Source organism: Hemiscyllium ocellatum, unplaced genomic scaffold (genome assembly GCF_020745735.1).
Source record: "Hemiscyllium ocellatum isolate sHemOce1 unplaced genomic scaffold, sHemOce1.pat.X.cur. scaffold_875_pat_ctg1, whole genome shotgun sequence".
Taxonomy (NCBI): domain Eukaryota; kingdom Metazoa; phylum Chordata; class Chondrichthyes; order Orectolobiformes; family Hemiscylliidae; genus Hemiscyllium; species Hemiscyllium ocellatum.
This window is the reverse complement of record NW_026869282.1, coordinates 37,134-61,060: the sequence shown is the minus strand read 5'-3', so window position 1 is coordinate 61,060 and position 23,927 is coordinate 37,134. Positions and strand designations below refer to the sequence as shown.

General features: G+C 47.5%; 6 non-coding genes across 6 annotated transcripts; all 6 read left to right on the top strand.

Annotated features, from left to right (window-relative positions):
* Positions 1-2,188: 2,188 nt before the first annotated feature.
* On the top strand, positions 2,189-2,262 carry trnan-guu (transfer RNA asparagine (anticodon GUU)). Its single transcript has one exon. It is a non-coding gene; the product is annotated as a tRNA-Asn (tRNA).
* Positions 2,263-4,496: 2,234 nt separating this feature from the next.
* On the top strand, positions 4,497-4,570 carry trnan-guu (transfer RNA asparagine (anticodon GUU)). Its single transcript has one exon. It is a non-coding gene; the product is annotated as a tRNA-Asn (tRNA).
* Positions 4,571-6,799: 2,229 nt separating this feature from the next.
* On the top strand, positions 6,800-6,873 carry trnan-guu (transfer RNA asparagine (anticodon GUU)). The gene has a single exon. It is a non-coding gene; the product is annotated as a tRNA-Asn (tRNA).
* Positions 6,874-8,037: 1,164 nt separating this feature from the next.
* trnan-guu (transfer RNA asparagine (anticodon GUU)) lies at positions 8,038-8,111 on the top strand. Its single transcript has one exon. It is a non-coding gene; the product is annotated as a tRNA-Asn (tRNA).
* A 2,229-nt stretch (positions 8,112-10,340) lies between these two features.
* Positions 10,341-10,414, top strand: trnan-guu (transfer RNA asparagine (anticodon GUU)). The gene has a single exon. It is a non-coding gene; the product is annotated as a tRNA-Asn (tRNA).
* A 1,164-nt stretch (positions 10,415-11,578) lies between these two features.
* On the top strand, positions 11,579-11,652 carry trnan-guu (transfer RNA asparagine (anticodon GUU)). The gene has a single exon. It is a non-coding gene; the product is annotated as a tRNA-Asn (tRNA).
* The last annotated feature ends 12,275 nt before the right edge of the window (positions 11,653-23,927 follow it).

Below are 23,927 nucleotides of genomic sequence, written 5' to 3'. Positions count from 1 at the left end.
TTAATGGGGTCAGGAAAATGTTCCCCAAACAGAAATCCTTTCCCCAAAGGGGTTTCTGGATTGAATTAATGTCTGACGTGAGGGAATGCGGATGCTGAGAAGCCGAGACAAAAAGAGAAACTCGACAGTCCCTGTCGGAGAAAACTGAATTCTGAAACGCTGTCTCTGATTCTCATTCCACCGATGTTGCCTGACCTTCTCAGTTCCTCCTGCAGTCTCGTGTTTTGTTTTTGACTGAAAGTTCATTTCATCTTTTGCGATGAAACACCTAGACTCGCCGTGTGCAGATATTTAACCCTTTCGAATCACTGTGAAATGATTGGATTCAAACAAACTCTGCGATAATTCACTCTTTCTCTGCTCCACAGGCAGACAGACCTGGGAAGTGAAGCTGTCAGTGTGGTTCTGTATTCGTGGGCGGAGTGGTTAATGCGATGGACTTGAAATCCATTGCGCTTTCCCCACGCAGGTGTGAACCCCGCCGACTACAAAATGAGAAATGTCGCCGAAAAGAAAGGGAGCTTGCTCCCCGGCTTCTTCTTTAAGATTCAAATCAGTGGAGGGGGAAAAATATTTCACTCACATTGGGAGTGGTGGGAAACTGTAACCCACTGCCTGTTCGAGTGGAACAAGCAGATACACGCAGAGCTTCTTTTGAGGCTATGAGCCAAGTGTTTGGAAATGAGACTAGAACAGTGAGGGGCTGGAAATCGTGATCGAAATGAAGCAGGCACCTGAGGACAAGGGTGTTTCCTTTGCCAGTGAAAGATACTGCTTCACAAAGTTGTGACTGTGGAAGGGAAGCAGTGACACTGATTATCTTTGGTTGTTGACCTTGTGACTGTTCCCATTGCTGCGCATGTCCGTGTTAACGTCAGAACTCTGCAGCATGGTGGCGTAAGATACGCAAAGGGCCGGGGCGCAATGGATGACGCATCTGAGTCCACCTAACTGTTTGAAATGCAGCTCACAGCTTCTTCACACACCCCAATTAATCTTTCTCATTGTCCTGAAGCCGGCAAACGGTTTGAATTCCCGATCTGCGGGAATGAGAATCTTCTCATTGTCTCGCGTCAATAAATATCTCTGAGAACATCGGAGTCAAGTCACAGCGTTGTCAGATGAGAGGAAGCTGAAATAACCCCACACGCTGCTGACGGGCACGTTTTACTTTTCCCAACCCACCGCCCCAACCACTGCGGCTCCTGGGAGTGGAAAGGAAACAATCACCAAAACCCAGTCTTGGCTTTGTGAGTCTTCAGAAAATAAGCAAACGTTCATCCCTTCGGATTTTCTATCCTGGGCTGACAGGGATGGGTTTTGTCACTCTTTTGTAGGACATTACAAGTGGAAGTTTTGCAGAAAAGTACCACAATGCAATCTGATTAATCAGGACCTGGATGTTTTCGGTCTTTGAATGTAAGTATTGTGCTCCAGAACATTGGTGTTCACAGTTTATAATACTTATCTTCCCAGTCCCCTGTATCACTTGTCGAAAATGTTTAATTTGCGTCTTGTAATCCTTTCACTGTCTGCTAAAGAGGCAAGTGTTTGCGTGTTTTACCTAAGTTATGTTGACCTTGCATACCTCGAGCCTCAAGCTAATTTCACGAGAAACCTTCTCCAGTTCAAAAGCAAACTGTTAGTGATGGCTCTGTTTCTTGTCACGTATCCAATTTCAGATCGATGTTGTTAATGACCCTTTTATTCCTTCAGATCCACGTTTCGCTCACAGGGCTAGAACAGAACTGTCACCAAATACATTTACCAATCTACATTCATCCTAACGATTGTCCAGAGACAGTCCAGACAACGTCCTCTTGTTGTAGAGGCCGGGAGATTGACTCTGATGTTCTCGGGGTATGAACTGATCTGAGACATTGAAAGAATTGTCGTTCCTGCACATCAGGAATTCAAACCCCTTCTCTCCTCCGAGCCAATGAGAGAACTCGGGAACAGGCAAAACACTGAAAGGCTGGAAGGGCGACGGCCCCGGAGCACAAAGCTAGTTCCTCGTGACATGGATGTGTCTGCAGACTGTCCCCGGTGTCTCCACAATGAATGTCCCAGGCTTTATTATGTAAAAGTAAAACTGATGGACGACAATTGTAATTCTCGGTGGGGCCGGCTGAATTATGAACTCACTAACAGCCTCCCCTAAGCGATGGTGCAGCCCACACTCGCACGTGCCTCTGTGGCGCAATTGGTTAGCGCGTTCGGCTGTTAACCGAAAGGTTGGTGGTTCGAGCCCACCCAGGGGCGGTGTGTTTGCTGCCCGTTCTTGGCTTTGAAACCGTCCGCTTTTAATGGGGTCAGGAAAATGTTCCCCAAACAGAAATCCTTTCCCCAAAGGGGTTTCTGGATTGAATTAATGTCTGACGTGAGGGAATGCGGATGCTGAGAAGCCGAGACAAAAAGAGAAACTCGACAGTCCCTGTCGGAGAAAACGGAATTCTGAAACGCTGTCTCTGATTCTCATTCCACCGATGTTGCCTGACCTTCTCAGTTCCTCCTGCAGTCTCGTGTTTTGTTTTTGACTGAAAGTTCATTTCATCTTTTGCGATGAAACACCTAGACTCGCCGTGTGCAGATATTTAACCCTTTCGAATCACTGTGAAATGATTGGATTCAAACAAACTCTGCGATAATTCACTCTTTCTCTGCTCCACAGGCAGACAGACCTGGGAAGTGAAGCTGTCAGTGTGGTTCTGTATTCGTGGGCCGAGTGGTTAATGCGATGGACTTGAAATCCATTGCGCTTTCCCCACGCAGGTGTGAACCCCGCCGACTACAAAATGAGAAATGTCGCCGAAAAGAAAGGGAGCTTGCTCCCCGGCTTCTTCTTTAAGATTCAAATCAGTGGAGGGGGAAAAATATTTCACTCACATTGGGAGTGGTGGGAAACTGTAACCCACTGCCTGTTCGAGTGGAACAAGCAGATACACGCAGAGCTTCTTTTGAGGCTATGAGCCAAGTGTTTGGAAATGAGACTAGAACAGTGAGGGGCTGGAAATCGTGATCGAAATGAAGCAGGCACCTGAGGACAAGGGTGTTTCCTTTGCCAGTGAAAGATACTGCTTCACAAAGTTGTGACTGTGGAAGGGAAGCAGTGACACTGATTATCTTTGGTTGTTGACCTTGTGACTGTTCCCATTGCTGCGCATGTCCGTGTTAACGTCAGAACTCTGCAGCATGGTGGCGTAAGATACGCAAAGGGCCGGGGCGCAATGGATGACGCATCTGAGTCCACCTAACTGTTTGAAATGCAGCTCACAGCTTCTTCACACACCCCAATTAATCTTTCTCATTGTCCTGAAGCCGGCAAACGGTTTGAATTCCCGATCTGCGGGAATGAGAATCTTCTCATTGTCTCGCGTCAATAAATATCTCTGAGAACATCGGAGTCAAGTCACAGCGTTGTCAGATGAGAGGAAGCTGAAATAACCCCACACGCTGCTGACGGGCACGTTTTACTTTTCCCAACCCACCGCCCCAACCACTGCGGCTCCTGGGAGTGGAAAGGAAACAATCACCAAAACCCAGTCTTGGCTTTGTGAGTCTTCAGAAAATAAGCAAACGTTCATCCCTTCGGATTTTCTATCCTGGGCTGACAGGGATGGGTTTTGTCACTCTTTTGTAGGACATTACAAGTGGAAGTTTTGCAGAAAAGTACCACAATGCAATCTGATTAATCAGGACCTGGATGTTTTCGGTCTTTGAATGTAAGTATTGTGCTCCAGAACATTGGTGTTCACAGTTTATAATACTTATCTTCCCAGTCCCCTGTATCACTTGTCGAAAATGTTTAATTTGCGTCTTGTAATCCTTTCACTGTCTGCTAAAGAGGCAAGTGTTTGCGTGTTTTACCTAAGTTATGTTGACCTTGCATACCTCGAGCCTCAAGCTAATTTCACGAGAAACCTTCTCCAGTTCAAAAGCAAACTGTTAGTGATGGCTCTGTTTCTTGTCACGTATCCAATTTCAGATCGATGTTGTTAATGACCCTTTTATTCCTTCAGATCCACGTTTCGCTAGATCCACAGGGCTAGAACAGAACTGTCACCAAATACATTTACCAATTTACATTCATCCTAACGATTGTCCAGAGACAGTCCAGACAACGTCCTCTTGTTGTAGAGGCCGGGAGATTGACTCTGATGTTCTCGGGGTATGAACTGATCTGAGACATTGAAAGAATTGTCGTTCCTGCACATCAGGAATTCAAACCCCTTCTCTCCTCCGAGCCAATGAGAGAACTCGGGAACAGGCAAAACACTGAAAGGCTGGAAGGGCGACGGCCCCGGAGCACAAAGCTAGTTCCTCGTGACATGGATGTGTCTGCAGACTGTCCCCGGTGTCTCCACAATGAATGTCCCAGGCTTTATTATGTAAAAGTAAAACTGATAGACGACAATTGTAATTCTCGGTGGGGCCGGCTGAATTATGAACTCACTAACAGCCTCCCCTAAGCGATGGTGCGGCCCACACTCGCACGTGCCTCTGTGGCGCAATTGGTTAGCGCGTTCGGCTGTTAACCGAAAGGTTGGTGGTTCGAGCCCACCCAGGGGCGGTGTGTTTGCTGCCCGTTCTTGGCTTTGAAACCGTCCGCTTTTAATGGGGTCAGGAAAATGTTCCCCAAACAGAAATCCTTTCCCCAAAGGGGTTTCTGGATTGAATTAATGTCTGACGTGAGGGAATGCGGATGCTGAGAAGCCGAGACAAAAAGAGAAACTCGACAGTCCCTGTCGGAGAAAACGGAATTCTGAAACGCTGTCTCTGATTCTCATTCCACCGATGTTGCCTGACCTTCTCAGTTCCTCCTGCAGTCTCGTGTTTTGTTTTTGACTGAAAGTTCATTTCATCTTTTGCGATGAAACACCTAGACTCGCCGTGTGCAGATATTTAACCCTTTCGAATCACTGTGAAATGATTGGATTCAAACAAACTCTGCGATAATTCACTCTTTCTCTGCTCCACAGGCAGACAGACCTGGGAAGTGAAGCTGTCAGTGTGGTTCTGTATTCGTGGGCGGAGTGGTTAATGCGATGGACTTGAAATCCATTGCGCTTTCCCCACGCAGGTGTGGACCCCGCCGACTACAAAATGAGAAATGTCGCCGAAAAGAAAGGGAGCTTGCTCCCCGGCTTCTTCTTTAAGATTCAAATCAGTGGAGGGGGAAAAATATTTCACTCACATTGGGAGTGGTGGGAAACTGTAACCCACTGCCTGTTCGAGTGGAACAAGCAGATACACGCAGAGCTTCTTTTGAGGCTATGAGCCAAGTGTTTGGAAATGAGACTAGAACAGTGAGGGGCTGGAAATCGTGATCGAAATGAAGCAGGCACCTGAGGACAAGGGTGTTTCCTTTGCCAGTGAAAGATACTGCTTCACAAAGTTGTGACTGTGGAAGGGAAGCAGTGACACTGATTATCTTTGGTTGTTGACCTTGTGACTGTTCCCATTGCTGCGCATGTCCGTGTTAACGTCAGAACTCTGCAGCATGGTGGCGTAAGATACGCAAAGGGCCGGGGCGCAATGGATGACGCATCTGAGTCCACCTAACTGTTTGAAATGCAGCTCACAGCTTCTTCACACACCCCAATTAATCTTTCTCATTGTCCTGAAGCCGGCAAACGGTTTGAATTCCCGATCTGCGGGAATGAGAATCTTCTCATTGTCTCGCGTCAATAAATATCTCTGAGAACATCGGAGTCAAGTCACAGCGTTGTCAGATGAGAGGAAGCTGAAATAACCCCACACGCTGCTGACGGGCACGTTTTACTTTTCCCAACCCACCGCCCCAACCACTGCGGCTCCTGGGAGTGGAAAGGAAACAATCACCAAAACCCAGTCTTGGCTTTGTGAGTCTTCAGAAAATAAGCAAACGTTCATCCCTTCGGATTTTCTATCCTGGGCTGACAGGGATGGGTTTTGTCACTCTTTTGTAGGACATTACAAGTGGAAGTTTTGCAGAAAAGTACCACAATGCAATCTGATTAATCAGGACCTGGATGTTTTCGGTCTTTGAATGTAAGTATTGTGCTCCAGAACATTGGTGTTCACAGTTTATAATACTTATCTTCCCAGTCCCCTGTATCACTTGTCGAAAATGTTTAATTTGCGTCTTGTAATCCTTTCACTGTCTGCTAAAGAGGCAAGTGTTTGCGTGTTTTACCTAAGTTATGTTGACCTTGCATACCTCGAGCCTCAAGCTAATTTCACGAGAAACCTTCTCCAGTTCAAAAGCAAACTGTTAGTGATGGCTCTGTTTCTTGTCACGTATCCAATTTCAGATCGATGTTGTTAATGACCCTTTTATTCCTTCAGATCCACGTTTCGCTCACAGGGCTAGAACAGAACTGTCACCAAATACATTTACCAATCTACATTCATCCTAACGATTGTCCAGAGACAGTCCAGACAACGTCCTCTTGTTGTAGAGGCCGGGAGATTGACTCTGATGTTCTCGGGGTATGAACTGATCTGAGACATTGAAAGAATTGTCGTTCCTGCACATCAGGAATTCAAACCCCTTCTCTCCTCCGAGCCAATGAGAGAACTCGGGAACAGGCAAAACACTGAAAGGCTGGAAGGGCGACGGCCCCGGAGCACAAAGCTAGTTCCTCGTGACATGGATGTGTCTGCAGACTGTCCCCGGTGTCTCCACAATGAATGTCCCAGGCTTTATTATGTAAAAGTAAAACTGATAGACGACAATTGTAATTCTCGGCGGGGCCGGCTGAATTATGAACTCACTAACAGCCTCCCCTAAGCGATGGTGCAGCCCACACTCGCACCTGCCTCTGTGGCGCAATTGGTTAGCGCGTTCGGCTGTTAACCGAAAGGTTGGTGGTTCGAGCCCACCCAGGGGCGGTGTGTTTGCTGCCCGTTCTTGGCTTTGAAACCGTCCGCTTTTAATGGGGTCAGGAAAATGTTCCCCAAACAGAAATCCTTTCCCCAAAGGGGTTTCTGGATTGAATTAATGTCTGACGTGAGGGAATGCGGATGCTGAGAAGCCGAGACAAAAAGAGAAACTCGACAGTCCCTGTCGGAGAAAACGGAATTCTGAAACGCTGTCTCTGATTCTCATTCCACCGATGTTGCCTGACCTTCTCAGTTCCTCCTGCAGTCTCGTGTTTTGTTTTTGACTGAAAGTTCATTTCATCTTTTGCGATGAAACACCTAGACTCGCCGTGTGCAGATATTTAACCCTTTCGAATCACTGTGAAATGATTGGATTCAAACAAACTCTGCGATAATTCACTCTTTCTCTGCTCCACAGGCAGACAGACCTGGGAAGTGAAGCTGTCAGTGTGGTTCTGTATTCGTGGGCGGAGTGGTTAATGCGATGGACTTGAAATCCATTGCGCTTTCCCCACGCAGGTGTGAACCCCGCCGACTACAAAATGAGAAATGTCGCCGAAAAGAAAGGCATACCTCGAGCCTCAAGCTAATTTCACGAGAAACCTTCTCCAGTTCAAAAGCAAACTGTTAGTGATGGCTCTGTTTCTTGTCACGTATCCAATTTCAGATCGATGTTGTTAATGACCCTTTTATTCCTTCAGATCCACGTTTCGCTCACAGGGCTAGAACAGAAGTGTCACCAAATACATTTACCAATCTACATTCATCCTAACGATTGTCCAGAGACAGTCCAGACAACGTCCTCTTGTTGTAGAGGCCGGGAGATTGACTCTGATGTTCTCGGGGTATGAACTGATCTGAGACATTGAAAGAATTGTCGTTCCTGCACATCAGGAATTCAAACCCCTTCTCTCCTCCGAGCCAATGAGAGAACTCGGGAACAGGCAAAACACTGAAAGGCTGGAAGGGCGACGGCCCCGGAGCACAAAGCTAGTTCCTCGTGACATGGATGTGTCTGCAGACTGTCCCCGGTGTCTCCACAATGAATGTCCCAGGCTTTATTATGTAAAAGTAAAACTGATAGACGACAATTGTAATTCTCGGCGCGGCCGGCTGAATTATGAACTCACTACCAGCCTCCCCTAAGCGATGGTGCAGCCCACACTCGCACCTGCCTCTGTGGCGCAATTGGTTAGCGCGTTCGGCTGTTAACCCAAAGGTTGGTGGTTCGAACCCACCCAGGGGCGGTGTGTTTGCTGCACGTTCTTGGCTTTGAGGTCGTCCGCTTTTAATGGGGTCAGGAAAATGTTCCCCAAACAGAAATCCTTTCCCCAAAGGGGTTTCTGGATTGAATTAATGTCTGACGTGAGGGAATGCGGATGCTGAGAAGCCGAGACAAAAAGAGAAACTCGACAGTCCCTGTCGGAGAAAACGGAATTCTGAAACGCTGTCTCTGATTCTCATTCCACCGATGTTGCCTGACCTTCTCAGTTCCTCCTGCAGTCTCGTGTTTTGTTTTTGACTGAAAGTTCATTTCATCTTTTGCGATGAAACACCTAGACTCGCCGTGTGCAGATATTTAACCCTTTCGAATCACTGTGAAATGATTGGATTCAAACAAACTCTGCGATAATTCACTCTTTCTCTGCTCCACAGGCAGACAGACCTGGGAAGTGAAGCTGTCAGTGTGGTTCTGTATTCGTGGGCCGAGTGGTTAATGCGATGGACTTGAAATCCATTGCGCTTTCCCCACGCAGGTGTGAACCCTGCCGACTACAAAATGTGAAATGTCGTCGAAAAGAAAGGGAGCTTGCTTCCCGGCTTCTTCTTTAAGATTCAAATCAGTGGAGGGGGAAAAATATTTCACTCACATTGGGAGTGGTGGGAAACTGCAACCCACTGCCTGTTCGGGTGGAACAAGCAGATACACGCAGAGCTTCTTTTGAGGCTATGAGCCAAGTGTTTGGAAATGAGACTAGAACAGTGAGGGGCTGGAAATCGTGATCAAAATGAAGCAGGCACCTGAGGACAAGGGTGTTTCCTTTGCCAGTGAAAGATACTGCTTCACAAAGTTGGGACTGTGGAAGGGAATCAGTGACGCTGATTATCTTTGGTTGTTGACCTTGTGACTGTTCCCATTGCTGCGCATGTCCGTGTTAACGTCAGAACTCTGCAGCATGGTGGCGTAAGATACGCAAAGGGCCGGGGCGCAATGGATGACGCATCTGAGTCCACCTAACTGTTTGAAATGCAGCTCACAGCTTCTTCACACACCCCAATTAATCTTTCTCATTGTCCTGAAGCCGGCAAACGGTTTGAATTCCCGATCTGCGGGAATGAGAATCTTCTCATTGTCTCGCGTCAATAAATATCTCTGAGAACATCGGAGTCAAGTCACAGCGTTGTCAGATGAGAGGAAGCTGAAATAACCCCACACGCTGCTGACGGGCACGTTTTACTTTTCCCAACCCACTGCCCCAACCACTGCGGCTCCTGGGAGTGGAAAGGAAACAATCACCAAAACCCAGTCTTGGCTTTGTGAGTCTTCAGAAAATAAGCAAACGTTCATCCCTTCGGATTTTCTATCCTGGGCTGACAGGGATGGGTTTTGTCACTCTTTTGTAGGACATTACAAGTGGAAGTTTTGCAGAAAAGTACCACAATGCAATCTGATTGATCAGGACCTGGATGTTTTCGGTCTTTGAATGTAAGTATTGTGCTCCAGAACATTGGTGTTCACAGTTTATAATACTTATCTTCCCAGTCCCCTGTATCACTTGTCGAAAATGTTTAATTTGCGTCTTGTAATCCTTTCACTGTCTGCTAAAGAGGCAAGTGTTTGCGTGTTTTACCTAAGTTATGTTGACCTTGCATACCTCGAGCCTCAAGCTAATTTCACGAGAAACCTTCTCCAGTTCAAAAGCAAACTGTTAGTGATGGCTCTGTTTCTTGTCACGTATCCAATTTCAGATCGATGTTGTTAATGACCCTTTTATTCCTTCAGATCCACGTTTCGCTCACAGGGCTAGAACAGAAGTGTCACCAAATACATTTACCAATCTACATTCATCCTAACGATTGTCCAGAGACAGTCCAGACAACGTCCTCTTGTTGTAGAGGCCGGGAGATTGACTCTGATGTTCTCGGGGTATGAACTGATCTGAGACATTGAAAGAATTGTCGTTCCTGCACATCAGGAATTCAAACCCCTTCTCTCCTCCGAGCCAATGAGAGAACTCGGGAACAGGCAAAACACTGAAAGGCTGGAAGGGCGACGGCCCCGGAGCACAAAGCTAGTTCCTCGTGACATGGATGTGTCTGCAGACTGTCCCCGGTGTCTCCACAATGAATGTCCCAGGCTTTATTATGTAAAAGTAAAACTGATAGACGACAATTGTAATTCTCGGCGGGGCCGGCTGAATTATGAACTCACTAACAGCCTCCCCTAAGCGATGGTGCAGCCCACACTCGCACCTGCCTCTGTGGCACAATTGGTTAGCGCGTTCGGCTGTTAACCCAAAGGATGGTGGTTCGAGCCCACCCAGGGGCGGTGTGTTTGCTGCACGTTCTTGGCTTTGAGGCCGTCCGCTTTTAATGGGGTCAGGAAAATGTTCCCCAAACAGAAATCCTTTCCCCAAAGGGGTTTCTGGATTGAATTAATGTCTGACGTGAGGGAATGCGGATGCTGAGAAGCCGAGACAAAAAGAGAAACTCGACAGTCCCTGTCGGAGAAAACGGAATTCTGAAACGTTGTCTCTGATTCTCATTCCACCGATGTTGCCTGACCTTCTCAGTTCCTCCTGCAGTCTCGTGTTTTGTTTTTGACTGAAAGTTCATTTCATCTTTTGCGATGAAACACCTAGACTCGCCGTGTGCAGATATTTAACCCTTTCGAATCACTGTGAAATGATTGGATTCAAACAAACTCTGCGATAATTCACTCTTTCTCTGCTCCACAGGCAGACAGACCTGGGAAGTGAAGCTGTCAGTGTGGTTCTGTATTCGTGGGCGGAGTGGTTAATGCGATGGACTTGAAATCCATTGCGATTTCCCCACGCAGGTGTGAACCCCGCCGACCAGAAAATGAGAAATGTCGCCGAAAAGAAAGGCATACCTCGAGCCTCAAGCTAATTTCACGAGAAACCTTCTCCAGTTCAAAAGCAAACTGTTAGTGATGGCTCTGTTTCTTGTCACGTATCCAATTTCAGATCGATGTTGTTAATGACCCTTTTATTCCTTCAGATCCACGTTTCGCTCACAGGGCTAGAACAGAAGTGTCACCAAATACATTTACCAATCTACATTCATCCTAACGATTGTCCAGAGACAGTCCAGACAACGTCCTCTTGTTGTAGAGGCCGGGAGATTGACTCTGATGTTCTCGGGGTATGAACTGATCTGAGACATTGAAAGAATTGTCGTTCCTGCACATCAGGAATTCAAACCCCTTCTCTCCTCCGAGCCAATGAGAGAACTCGGGAACAGGCAAAACACTGAAAGGCTGGAAGGGCGACGGCCCCGGAGCACAAAGCTAGTTCCTCGTGACATGGATGTGTCTGCAGACTGTCCCCGGTGTCTCCACAATGAATGTCCCAGGCTTTATTATGTAAAAGTAAAACTGATAGACGACAATTGTAATTCTCGGCGCGGCCGGCTGAATTATGAACTCACTACCAGCCTCCCCTAAGCGATGGTGCAGCCCACACTCGCACCTGCCTCTGTGGCGCAATTGGTTAGCGCGTTCGGCTGTTAACCGAAAGGTTGGTGGTTCGAGCCCAACCAGGGGCCGTGTGTTTGCTGCACGTTCTTGGCTTTGAGGCTGTCCGCTTTTAATGGGGTCAGGAAAATGTTCCCCAAACAGAAATCCTTTCCCCAAAGGGGTTTCTGGATTGAATTAATGTCTGACGTGAGGGAATGCGGATGCTGAGAAGCCGAGACAAAAAGAGAAACTCGACAGTCCCTGTCGGAGAAAACGGAATTCTGAAACGCTGTCTCTGATTCTCATTCCACCGATGTTGCCTGACCTTCTCAGTTCCTCCTGCAGTCTCGTGTTTTGTTTTTGACTGAAAGTTCATTTCATCTTTTGCGATGAAACACCTAGACTCGCCGTGTGCAGATATTTAACCCTTTCGAATCACTGTGAAATGATTGGATTCAAACAAACTCTGCGATAATTCACTCTTTCTCTGCTCCACAGGCAGACAGACCTGGGAAGTGAAGCTGTCAGTGTGGTTCTGTATTCGTGGGCCGAGTGGTTAATGCGATGGACTTGAAATCCATTGCGCTTTCCCCACGCAGGTGTGAACCCTGCCGACTACAAAATGTGAAATGTCGTCGAAAAGAAAGGGAGCTTGCTTCCCGGCTTCTTCTTTAAGATTCAAATCACTGGAGGGGGAAAAATATTTCACTCACATTGGGAGTGGTGGGAAACTGTAACCCACTGCCTGTTCGGGTGGAACAAGCAGATACACGCAGAGCTTCTTTTGAGGCTATGAGCCAAGTGTTTGGAAATGAGACTAGAACAGTGAGGGGCTGGAAATCGTGATCAAAATGAAGCAGGCACCTGAGGACAAGGGTGTTTCCTTTGCCAGTGAAAGATACTGCTTCACAAAGTTGGGACTGTGGAAGGGAATCAGTGACGCTGATTATCTTTGGTTGTTGACCTTGTGACTGTTCCCATTGCTGCGCATGTCCGTGTTAACGTCAGAACTCTGCAGCATGGTGGCGTAAGATACGCAAAGGGCCGGGGCGCAATGGATGACGCATCTGAGTCCACCTAACTGTTTGAAATGCAGCTCACAGCTTCTTCACACACCCCAATTAATCTTTCTCATTGTCCTGAAGCCGGCAAACGGTTTGAATTCCCGATCTGCGGGAATGAGAATCTTCTCATTGTCTCGCGTCAATAAATATCTCTGAGAACATCGGAGTCAAGTCACAGCGTTGTCAGATGAGAGGAAGCTGAAATAACCCCACACGCTGCTGACGGGCACGTTTTACTTTTCCCAACCCACCGCCCCAACCACTGCGGCTCCTGGGAGTGGAAAGGAAACAATCACCAAAACCCAGTCTTGGCTTTGTGAGTCTTCAGAAAATAAGCAAACGTTCATCCCTTCGGATTTTCTATCCTGGGCTGACAGGGATGGGTTTTGTCACTCTTTTGTAGGACATTACAAGTGGAAGTTTTGCAGAAAAGTACCACAATGCAATCTGATTGATCAGGACCTGGATGTTTTCGGTCTTTGAATGTAAGTATTGTGCTCCAGAACATTGGTGTTCACAGTTTATAATACTTATCTTCCCAGTCCCCTGTATCACTTGTCGAAAATGTTTAATTTGCGTCTTGTAATCCTTTCACTGTCTGCTAAAGAGGCAAGTGTTTGCGTGTTTTACCTAAGTTATGTTGACCTTGCATACCTCGAGCCTCAAGCTAATTTCACGAGAAACCTTCTCCAGTTCAAAAGCAAACTGTTAGTGATGGCTCTGTTTCTTGTCAGATGTGCAGATTTACGCTGGGAAGGCGAGAGAATGAAACGAATAGAGACACACGTTGACTTAAGTGTAGAACCAGCAGAGCGAAGGTGGGCCGCATGGCCTCCGTCTGCGCTGCGACACATGTTGTGATTCAGTGTGAAATCACAGTTCGACCAACAGAATGTGGGAATTTAGTAAAAACGTTTCTATTTACACAGCCTCCATACGTCTGCGATACAGCATTTTACACGACAGCAGCGGAGGTCTTTGACATCAGTCTCGAACGTGCATGCCGCTTGCCAGATGAAAACCTGAAGTGCTCTGTGGGCAGCGGTCACACAAGCAGAGTGGCGCAGCGGGAGCGTGGTCGTTGGATCGAAACCATCCTCTACTATTGTTCAATGCTACCTCGAGCTGCTTTACCTTGGATCGGCGCTGTCTTCTGAATGGCATGTAGCATATCCGTGCACTCGCCAACTCCACTCCATTCAAGGGGCATGGTTTTAGAGGTCTCAGTGGCATTCTGTTCTTCAGCGGTTTTCTCTGAACTGAATCGCAAAACCAGTTCTCTGCGATGCCAATCAGCTGGTCAAGTTGAAACAAATGCCTTGCGTTTTCGTCCATTCCCTGCAGTAATTCGCCACCCTGGTTCAGACGTGAATGACAAGCATGTCAAATACCTCATCACGACTCAGACACAGTTCCCCAACGATTCGGACGGATCCCACCGATTGTGAGTAACCTCAGAGAGAGAGAGACAGGCAGTCGCCGTGGACTCGATGGGCTGAACGGCTTGTGTCTACTCGAGAATGGTGCTACGTGTTTATGCCGTCCCACTGCCTGTCTCTGGGACAGAGAGGCTGAGGGAGCAAAGTGGTTCATTTTTAACTGTCCCTTCCGTGTTGGACTGCCTGCAGTCCCTCAGCTCAGGGCCGTGGGGAGGACTCTCAGTGAGTGAAGGTTTCACTCGGATTCTCTTCATCTGGGACACTTGGGGCTCAGATGTTAACTGCTGCGCGGTAGCAACAAAGAAAGCGATGCCCACTTTGCAATAGACTTTCCGTAAGATTGCTGCGTGAAGACGATTTCTGAACACCAACAAGGATGCACAACAATGTGAATTTACCTGGGCGAAGAGTCCTCGGTGTCCATTTCTTTCTGTCCTGCCAGCACAGCATCTTTCTATCTCTCCGATAACAGACCTTTGGAGAAAGTTCACAATCAAAGTTGTTCATGTTCCCCGCGTTAGTATAACTGACACCTCTCACCCCAAGGGTTTCAGAGAGAGAGGGAGAAAGAGAGAGAGAGAGAGCAGAAGAGCGAATGGACTCTACCCTCCACCAACCCTAAATCCGCCCCCCCCCCTCCTCCCAGAACAACGTGCAAGTAGAAATAAACTGGTTTAATTATCTCCCAGTGGAGGTAGTCCAGTTCCTGGGGATGAGACAAACATCAGCGCCCCGGGGACAGAATGGCAAGCAGATTTTCTGGAAACGCTTTGCTGCTTGCAATTCTTGGAGCAATGTGGAATGTACTTCACACTGAGCAAGTTTCAGCTGGCTCAGAGTCTCCAATGTACATTGCTGTGTTTGCCGCCAGCTCAGAGAGAGAGAACAATAGGAAGGACGTAGGAGTGAATAACGATCCGCGTGAGAGGGCGAATAGCTGCTCATGGAGACTGTTAGTGGCTAACAATACGTAGTGTGTCATAGCAGACGAGGTGATAACAAGGAGTCGTTTGTGTGGTAGGGGTCAAGGACATGGGGGAGTTCAGGCCCTAAATTTCTGGAACTCGATATTGAAGACCGGAGGGCTGGAAGGTCTCCAAGTGGAAAATGAGGTGTTGTTCTTTCATCTGGAGCTAGAACACTGCTGCAAGCCTGAGACAGAGATGTCGGCCAGGGAACAGGGTGATGTGTTAAAGTGGCAGACAACCGCCAGGTCAGGGCCTTTTTCCTCCGGGCAGAACCGGGATGTTCTGCGAAGCAGTCACCTAGTTTATGCTTCATGCTACATTGGGGAAACGACACTGTGAGCAGCGAATGCAGTGGACTAGGTTGTGGCAAAAGTGCTGCTTCACCTGGCAGGTATGTTTGAGCCCTTGGATATTCTGGAGGGGGCAGGTAAATGGGCAGGTGTTACACATTCGGCGGTTGCAGGCGAAAGCGACTTGGCACAATGGGAGGTGGGTGTGGGGTGTTGCGAGTGAAGGAAGAGTGGACCCGAAGTGTAACCCCTGGCACAACGGGTGTGTGTTGGGTCCATAACCCATTCTCTCCTATTCACTCAATGTCGTCTTTAGCAACTTTCCCTTATAACTGCGCTCTGTTCTGCACCTCGCCTTCTCATCTGCTTCCGAAAAAAGCTTGGGGCATAAATATTTCACAGTGATATACTGATCCAATGTGCACAGTCGAGTTGATACACTTGTGGAGATCTGTGTGGTCTTCTCCTGTTCTCTGTATCCCATGGTGAGGAGGGTAATGCTTGTCACTGGCCGCTCGGGTGTCAGAGACGAGTTTTAACCTTCCCTTCCGTGTTGGATTGCCTGCAGGCCCTCAGCTCAGGGTCGTGGGGATGACTCTCAGTGAGTGAAGGTTTCACTCGGATTCTCTTCATCTGGGACACTTGGGGCTCTCAAAAAGAGAGGTTGGGCTGTCTGGAGTACGAACGAGGCTGAAAACACGGAAGTGAAATGGTTGGAGATAGTGTTGAACAGGTTGACGTGAGCTGTGCGGTGTTTGAGGAATGTCAGCAATGAAGGTAGTTTGCAAAATTGGGTCAGCTTTCCTCAGAGAACCGAAGTTTTCCAAGTCATGTGGGACCGAGAAAAAGGAAGATAAAATGACATTATAAAGGACGTTTTCGTGCAGAGAGTGGTTCGGGTCAGATTTACACAGTTGCGCTGGCTCCCTTGTGGAGCTCTGAGTTGTTTCGTGCTCTTCTGTCGGTGTGTTCTGACCTCATGTGAAACCTCTTCTCCCAGGTGGTAATGAACTGGTGAAGTTGAAACACATGACTTGCTGTTTTTGTCCATTTCCTGCGGTAAAGAAACAGACGCCCGTGTAACAAAATACTTTCTGCAGGATTGCTGTGTCAAGGCAAATTCTGAACACCAAACAGGCTGCACAAGAAGGCACTCGTATCAATTTACCTGAGGGAAGACTCTCCGGTGTCCATTTCTGTCTGTCCCGATAGCACATCACCTTTCCATTTCTCCCATAACAGACCTTTGGAACAAGTTCAAAGTTGTCATTTGATGCATTCGTGTCAATGACGTCTCCTACCCCCTGTGATAGTGAGAGGGAGCAGAAGAGCGAATGGGCTCTGCCTTCCACCAGCACAGCTTGTAAGTAGAAACAAAATGGATCAATTATCCGCTAGTGGAGAGAGCCCGGTCCCTGGGGACGGGACAAACAGCAGTGTCCTGGGAACAGGGAGACAGATTGAAAAGCAGATGTTCTTGAAACTCGTTGCTGCTTGAAATTCTGGGAGCAATGTACAATGTATTTCATGCTGAGCAAGTCTCAGCTGCTTCTGGAGCTGGCTGCGCCCATGGCATGTAGCTCGTTGGTCTCAGGATATGAACAGGTTGACGTGAATGGTGCCGTGCCTGAGGAGTGTCAACAATGAAGGTAGATTGGAAAGTTGGGACAGATCTCCTTGGACCTGTGGTTCTGTGGAGGAGGATCATAAGACACAGAATATAGAATAAAAGATTATAGTGTCATGCAACATAAATGATATATTGAAGAAACCTAGATTGCTGTTGAGTCTTTCATCTTTTAAAACGGGTTGTAGATTTCGATTCATTCATCTGTAAACCCCAGAACTTTTTAAAAGTCACATTCTCCAGGTAACCTAAGGTTCAATAAAAGGTGGTGACACCTCAGGTCAGACAATGCATGAAAGCTGTGAGGGTAGGGTCTGTCTGCATCCTTATCTTGAGTGAGACTGGTTCTATTTCCAAATATATAATCCTGCAAACGCAGATTCACCCCAAAGACTTCTATATGTGAGTGCATGCATGAGAGAGAGTGGGTGAGTTTGCGTGTGCATGCTGGATATGATGTGTGTGTGTGTGTGTGTGTGTGTGTGTGTGTGTGTGTGTGAGAGAGAGAGAGAGAGAGATGGAATATAAGCATCTGAGATGGTGTGTGCGTGGGTTTGAGTGTGGGGATGTATTACTGTGTGTCTGAGAGAGAGCAGGTCTATCAGAGAGGGTCTGCACGAGCGTGTGAGTATGTAAGAGAGTGTGCTTGTGTGTGTGAGAGTGTATTGTGTAGGTGGGTCTCCTGTAGTGTGACATGAACCCAGCGTCTCGGCTGAGGCCATCCTCATGTGTTCTAAACTTGGCTATCAGCCTCTGCTCGGCCACTAGATCAAAGAGGGCTGAGGCACGAGAAAGGATGGGCGGGGGCACTGGTGGTGGTGGAGAAGGGAGAGAAATGGAGAGGGGCAGAGGTTGGGGAGTAGAGAATGACCGGGGTTCAGAGGGTTGGGGAGAGAATCGGGGTGCAGTGTGAAAAGGGGAGAAAGGGCAGGGGGCAGTGGGTGGGGAGAAAATGGACAAGGGGCAGAATGTGAAGCGAGAGACAGCACAAATCCCACCTTCCCCAGGACTGGTGTCAGTGTCCCACGAACTGGAACCCACTCGTCCCATAGCAGATTTAAGGCAATCCTTTTTCAATATAAGCATGGCTAAGGCATATCATCCCTGCAGGCCATCACATCGACCTTCCCAACAGCATCCCACCCAGACCCACTCGATTAAGCCAGTTCCCCATGGCTATTTTCTGATGAAGGGTTTTGCCCAAAACATCGAATATCCTGCTCCTCAGATGCTGCCTGACCTGCTGTGCTTTTCCAGCACACAGTCTCGACCCTAATCTCCAGCATCTGCAGTCCTCACCTTCGCACTGTAAGGGATGTATGTTATATTCTTAGTCTTTTAAATCTTTTAAAATCTTTTCCCCTCACCCTAAACCTATACCCTGTAGTTTTGGAATACCTCTACCCTGAGGAAAGGACAGAAACATTGAGCAGCCAGACAAAATGCAAAAGGAATAACATGTCAAGGCACAGGGAAAAAAACATTTCGACAAAAAATTGCTTTGGTATTTTTCTCTCGTATTCGCAGTTGGACACTTAAAATTTGTCATGATGTGGAGGTGCCCGTGATGGACTGGGGTGTACCAAGTTAAAAATCACACAACACCAGGTTACAGTCCAATCGGCTTGTTTGGAAGCACTAGCTTTCGGAGCGCCGCTCCTTCATCAGGCGGTGGTGGAGTATAAGATCATAAATTCTGTGTCTTACGATCTTACACTCCACAATCACCCGGTGAAGGAGCAGCGCTCTGAAAGCTAGTGCTTCCAAATCAGTCTGTTGGACTATAACCAGGTGTTTTGTGATTTTTAACTTTAAAATTTGTAACAACTTCCTGCATACTGAGCATGCTCCGCGGTGTCAGCAAGCACTGCGCATGACCGCCGGTGTCAGCAAAACACTGCGCACATTCCTTGGTGCCCGCAGAAACTGTGCGTCAGCTCCTTTCCATTCACCAATGAAGAACCTTGGAGGACCGGAAAGAGACTGGTCCTCCTGCCAATCAGAGCCGGCCATTGTCGAAATGTGGCGATTGGACCGTGAGCTCTGAAGCTGCTGCTGCTCCTTCCTCTGTGAACTTTACCCCAGACTGTAACTTCCTTCCTCTGTCTAACTTTTGTAAGTACAACAGTCTGTTTATGACCACTTTTTCCATTTTTTGTTTCATTCTGGGGTTCAATTGTTAACATGCAGCAACTGAAAGGAAAGAGTGAATTGAGGCGTGGGGGAGGGGACAGACTCTGGAAAAGTTGATCCAGGTCTGTGTCTCAATTTGCAAACACATGGCAAATGAATTGACACAATCTAAAGCTTTTGATATTAAAAAACGCAGAGAAGAGGCGCATTGTTTAAATGGTGATTTGTTGAGATGTGGCGAAAGTGAGATGATGGAGATCAGAGTTGAAAAGTGTGGCGCTGGAAAAGCACAGGTCAGTCAGCAACTGAGGAGGAGGAGAGTCAATGTTTTGGGCACGAGCCCTTCATCAGGAATGATGTGTGGATGGACAGAGGGGCCTCAGCGTCCTTCTACACCAGTCACTGTCTGTTGTCAGACAGGAGCAGCAAGCAATCAGCAAGGCAAGTGATATATTAGCAAGAGAAGTTGGGTTCACAAGTGGCGATGTCTTCCTGCAGTTAGGTCAGTCATTGAATGTATTCAACGCTGAGTTCATTTGACTTTGAAGAACAAAGAAGTGGATGGGTATTGGGGAAGGTAAGAAACTGGTTTTAAGACCAGTATAGAACAGTTACAGAGTCATACAGCACAGAAACAGACCATTAAGTCCAACTAGTCCATGCTGACTGTGTTCTGAAACTAAACTAGTCCCACCTGCCAGTGTTTGGTCCAGACTCTCTGAACCTTTCCTATTACAATTGCAACATTTAAGAGGCATTTGGATGGGTATATGAATAGGAAGGGTTTGGAGGGATATCGGCCGGGTGCTGGCAGGTGGGACTAGATTGGGTTGGGATATCTGGTCAGCAGGCACGGGTTGGACCGAAGGGTCTGTTTCCATGCTGTACATCTCTATGACTCTATGTAATTATCCCAATGCCTTTTAAACATCTGCATCCACCACCTCCTCTGGACATTGATACCACATGAGAACTATTCTCTGTCTTAAAATAAAAAAGGTGCCCCTCATGTCTTTTTAAAACGCCATCCCATACTCCTAATTTCTTCGTCTCCGCCGCATCTGCTCCCAGGAGGACCAGTTCCAATACAGTAAAACCCAAATGGCCTCCTTCTTCAAAGACCGCAATTTCCCCCCAGACGTGATCGATGATGCCCTCCACTGCATCTCCTCCACTTCCTGCTCCTCCGCCCTTGAGCCCCGCCCCTCCAATCGCCACCAGGACAGAACCCCACTGGTCCTCACCTACCACCCCACCAACCTACACCCGGACTAACCAACCCAACCACCCGTGGCTCAACACTTCAACTCCTCCTCCCACTCCACCAAGGACATGCAGGTCCTGGGACTCCATCGTCAGACCATAGCAACACGACGGCTGGAGGAAGAGCACCTCATCTTTCGCCTAGGAACCCTCCAACCACAAGGGATGAACCTAGATTTCTCCAGTTTCCTCATTTCCCCTCCCCCCACCTTGTCTCAGTCAAATCCCTCAAACTCGGCACCGCCTTCCTAACCTGCAATCTTCTTCCTGACATCTCCGTCCCCACCCCCTCTCCGGCCTATCACCCTCACCTTGACCTCCTTCCACCTATCGCATTTCCAATGCCCCTCCCCAAGTCCCTCCTCCCTACCTTTTATCTTAACCTGCTGGACACACTTTCCTCATTCCTGAAGAAGGGCTCATGCCAGAAATGTCGATTCCCCTGCTCTTTGGATGCTGCCTGACCTGCTGCGCTTTTCCAGCAACACATTTTCAGTTCTGCAAGGAAGTGTACAAACAACTGAACAGGAACACGACAGGCAACTACCAGAAGATCTGACCAAAGAGCACAACCGTGAACTGACAGCATTCATCAAGACTTCTGATGCAATCCTTCCAGAAGCTCAGCATCCACAGACGAGTTGAATCCGTGAACATGTCAGTATTCTACACCAGCATTCCTCACGATCATGGCATCACGGTAACAGCCTCAGTACTCAATACCAACAACTCATCTGCTTCATTCTCAACCACAACATTTTCACCTTTAACAACCAGTTCTTCATCCAGACACATGGAACAGCCATGGGGACCAAATTTGCACTCCAGTATGCCAACGCTTTCATGCACAGGTTCGAACAAGGCTTTTTTTCTGCACAGGACCTCCAACCAACACTATACACTAGATATATGAATGACATTTCTTCCTCTGGACCCATGGTGAGGAGTCACTGAAACAACAATACTGTGGTATTAACAAGTTTCATCCCACCATCACACTCGTCACACTATTTAGTATCTGTCTCATTTTTGAACACATGCAGCTCTATCAAGGATGGATATCTCAGCACTTCTCTATACCGCAAACCCACGGATAACCTGACAGTGCTACACTTCTCTAGTGAAACATATTAAAACAGCCATTCCCTCTGGACAAGCCCTTCACATACACAGGATCTGTTCAGGTGAGGAGGAACATGACAGACACTTTACACAAGCGTGCTCTCATTAGAACGGGGTACAATGCTCAACTCATCAACTGCCAGTTCCATTGTGTCACAGCAAGAAACTGTAATGACTTCCTTTAGGAGACAGACATGAGCTGCAACCAAAATGGTACCCTTTGTTGTCCAGTACTTCTCAGGAGCCGAAACACTACGCCACGTTCTTCGCAGCCTGCAACACATTATTGATGAGGATGAGCACCTCGCCAAGACCTTCCCCATGCCTCCACTTCTCGCCTTCAAACAACCACCAAACTTTAAACAGATAATTGTTCGCAGAAAACCACCTAGCCTTCAGGACAACACGATACAACTCTGTCACGGCAGATGATGAAAGACGTATCAGAGTGTTGACACGCTTACCACCATTACACATGGGGACACCACCCACCATGAGTGCAGCAGGTACTCATGTGACTCAGCCAGCATTGTTTACCTCATACGTTGCAGGCAACGATGCCCTGAGTCTTGGTATATTGGTGAGACCGAGCAGAGGCTACAGCAACAAATGAATGGACACTGCACAACAATCACCAGCCAGGAGTGTTCCCTCCCAGTTGAACCTTGGACCTTCGGGTGACCATCCTTCAAGGTAGACTTCAGGATAGGCAAAAAAGGAAAGTGGCTGAGCAGAGACTGATAGCCAAGTTCAATACCCATGGAGGTGGCCTCAACCAGGACTGTGGGTTCATGTCACACTACAGGTGACGCCACTACTCTCTCTCTCTCTCTCACTCACTCACTCACTCACACACACACACCCTCTCACAGACTTATACCCCATTATACTCTCTCTCACACACATGATCACTCGGTTTCTCCTGCGCGCGCGTGCGCGCGCACACACACACACACACACACACAAGTTTGTGGGTTGAATTTGTACTTGCAGAATCGCATTTTATTTTGCACAAAAACGCATACACGTAAGATTCTGTAATACCACGATAGAAATAGAATCCGCCTGACCTAACATTGGGACACAGACAGACTTTAACTTAACACCTTCAATGCATTATCTGATTGAGATGACACCTATTGTTAAAAGCTATCTTGAGAACGTAACTTTTGAAAAGTTCTGGGATTTACAGATGTAGGAATCAAAACTAACATGGTCATTCTAAAAGATGGTAGAGGTCAGCTGAAGTTGTTTAATATTACATCCCATGACACTGCAATCCTGTTGCTATAAAGTCTGTGTGTTATGATTCTGCTCCACAACCAACCGATGAAGAAGCAGCGCTTAGAAAACTAGTGATTCCAAATAAACCTGTTGGACTAAAACCTGGCATTGTGTGAATTTTAACTTTGAAAATCTGTCAGTAATGCCAATATCTCCGTACTGCGCATGCTACTCGGTGTCAGCAACCCAGTGCGCATGTTCCACGGTGTCAGCAAAACATTACGCATACTCACGCAAAAGGCGGAAACACTCCGTGATCTTGTTTTGATGGACCAATGAGAAGCTCTGGAGGACCGGATGGAGACTGGTCCTCCTGCCAATCACGGCAAACCCATTGTCTGGATGCGGAAGTAGGACCATGAACTTCTGAAGTTGCTGCTGCTGCTGCTCCTCTCTCTCTGAATGAAGATTGAGCTTCACCCCAGACTGCAACTTCCTTCCTCTCTCCAACATCTGTGAGTACAGCACGCTCTTTTCTCAACCCCTTTTCCATTCAGGAACTGAAGGGAAACGGAGTGAATCCAGGGAGGGGAGAGACTCTGGGAAAGTTAGTCCAGGTCTTTTTTCAATGGAAAATACAGGAGAATTGACATTTCAGGCTCGAGCCTTGCATCAGAAATGATGTGTGGATGTACAAAGGAGTCTCTGCGTCCTTCTAATCCAGTCAGTGCAAGTTGTCAGACAAGTGCAGGAAGTAGTGAGCAAGGCAAGTGGGATATTAGCAAGAAGAATTGAGTTGAGAAGTGGGGACGCCTTCCTGCAGTTTGGGAGTAACTGAATATATCCAAGGCTGAGTTCATCTGATTTTCGAACAACAAAGAAGTGATGGTTATGGGGGAGGCAAGACCAGTACAAATCAGTTACAGAAACAGACCCTTCAGTCCAACTAATCCACGCTGACTATGTTCTCAAACTAAACTGGACCCACCTGCCTGTGTTTAACCTATATCCCTCTGAATCTTTTATATTGGAGTCATAGAGATGTACAGCACAGAAACAGACCCTTCGGTTCAATTTGTCCATGCCTACCAGTTATTCTAATGTAGTCTATTTGCCAGCCCCGGGCCCATATCCCTTCTATTATAGACCAATCCAAATGCCTTTTTAAATTCTGTAATTATACCAGTCTCCACCACTTCCTCTGGCTGGTCATTTCATATATACACTACTGTGT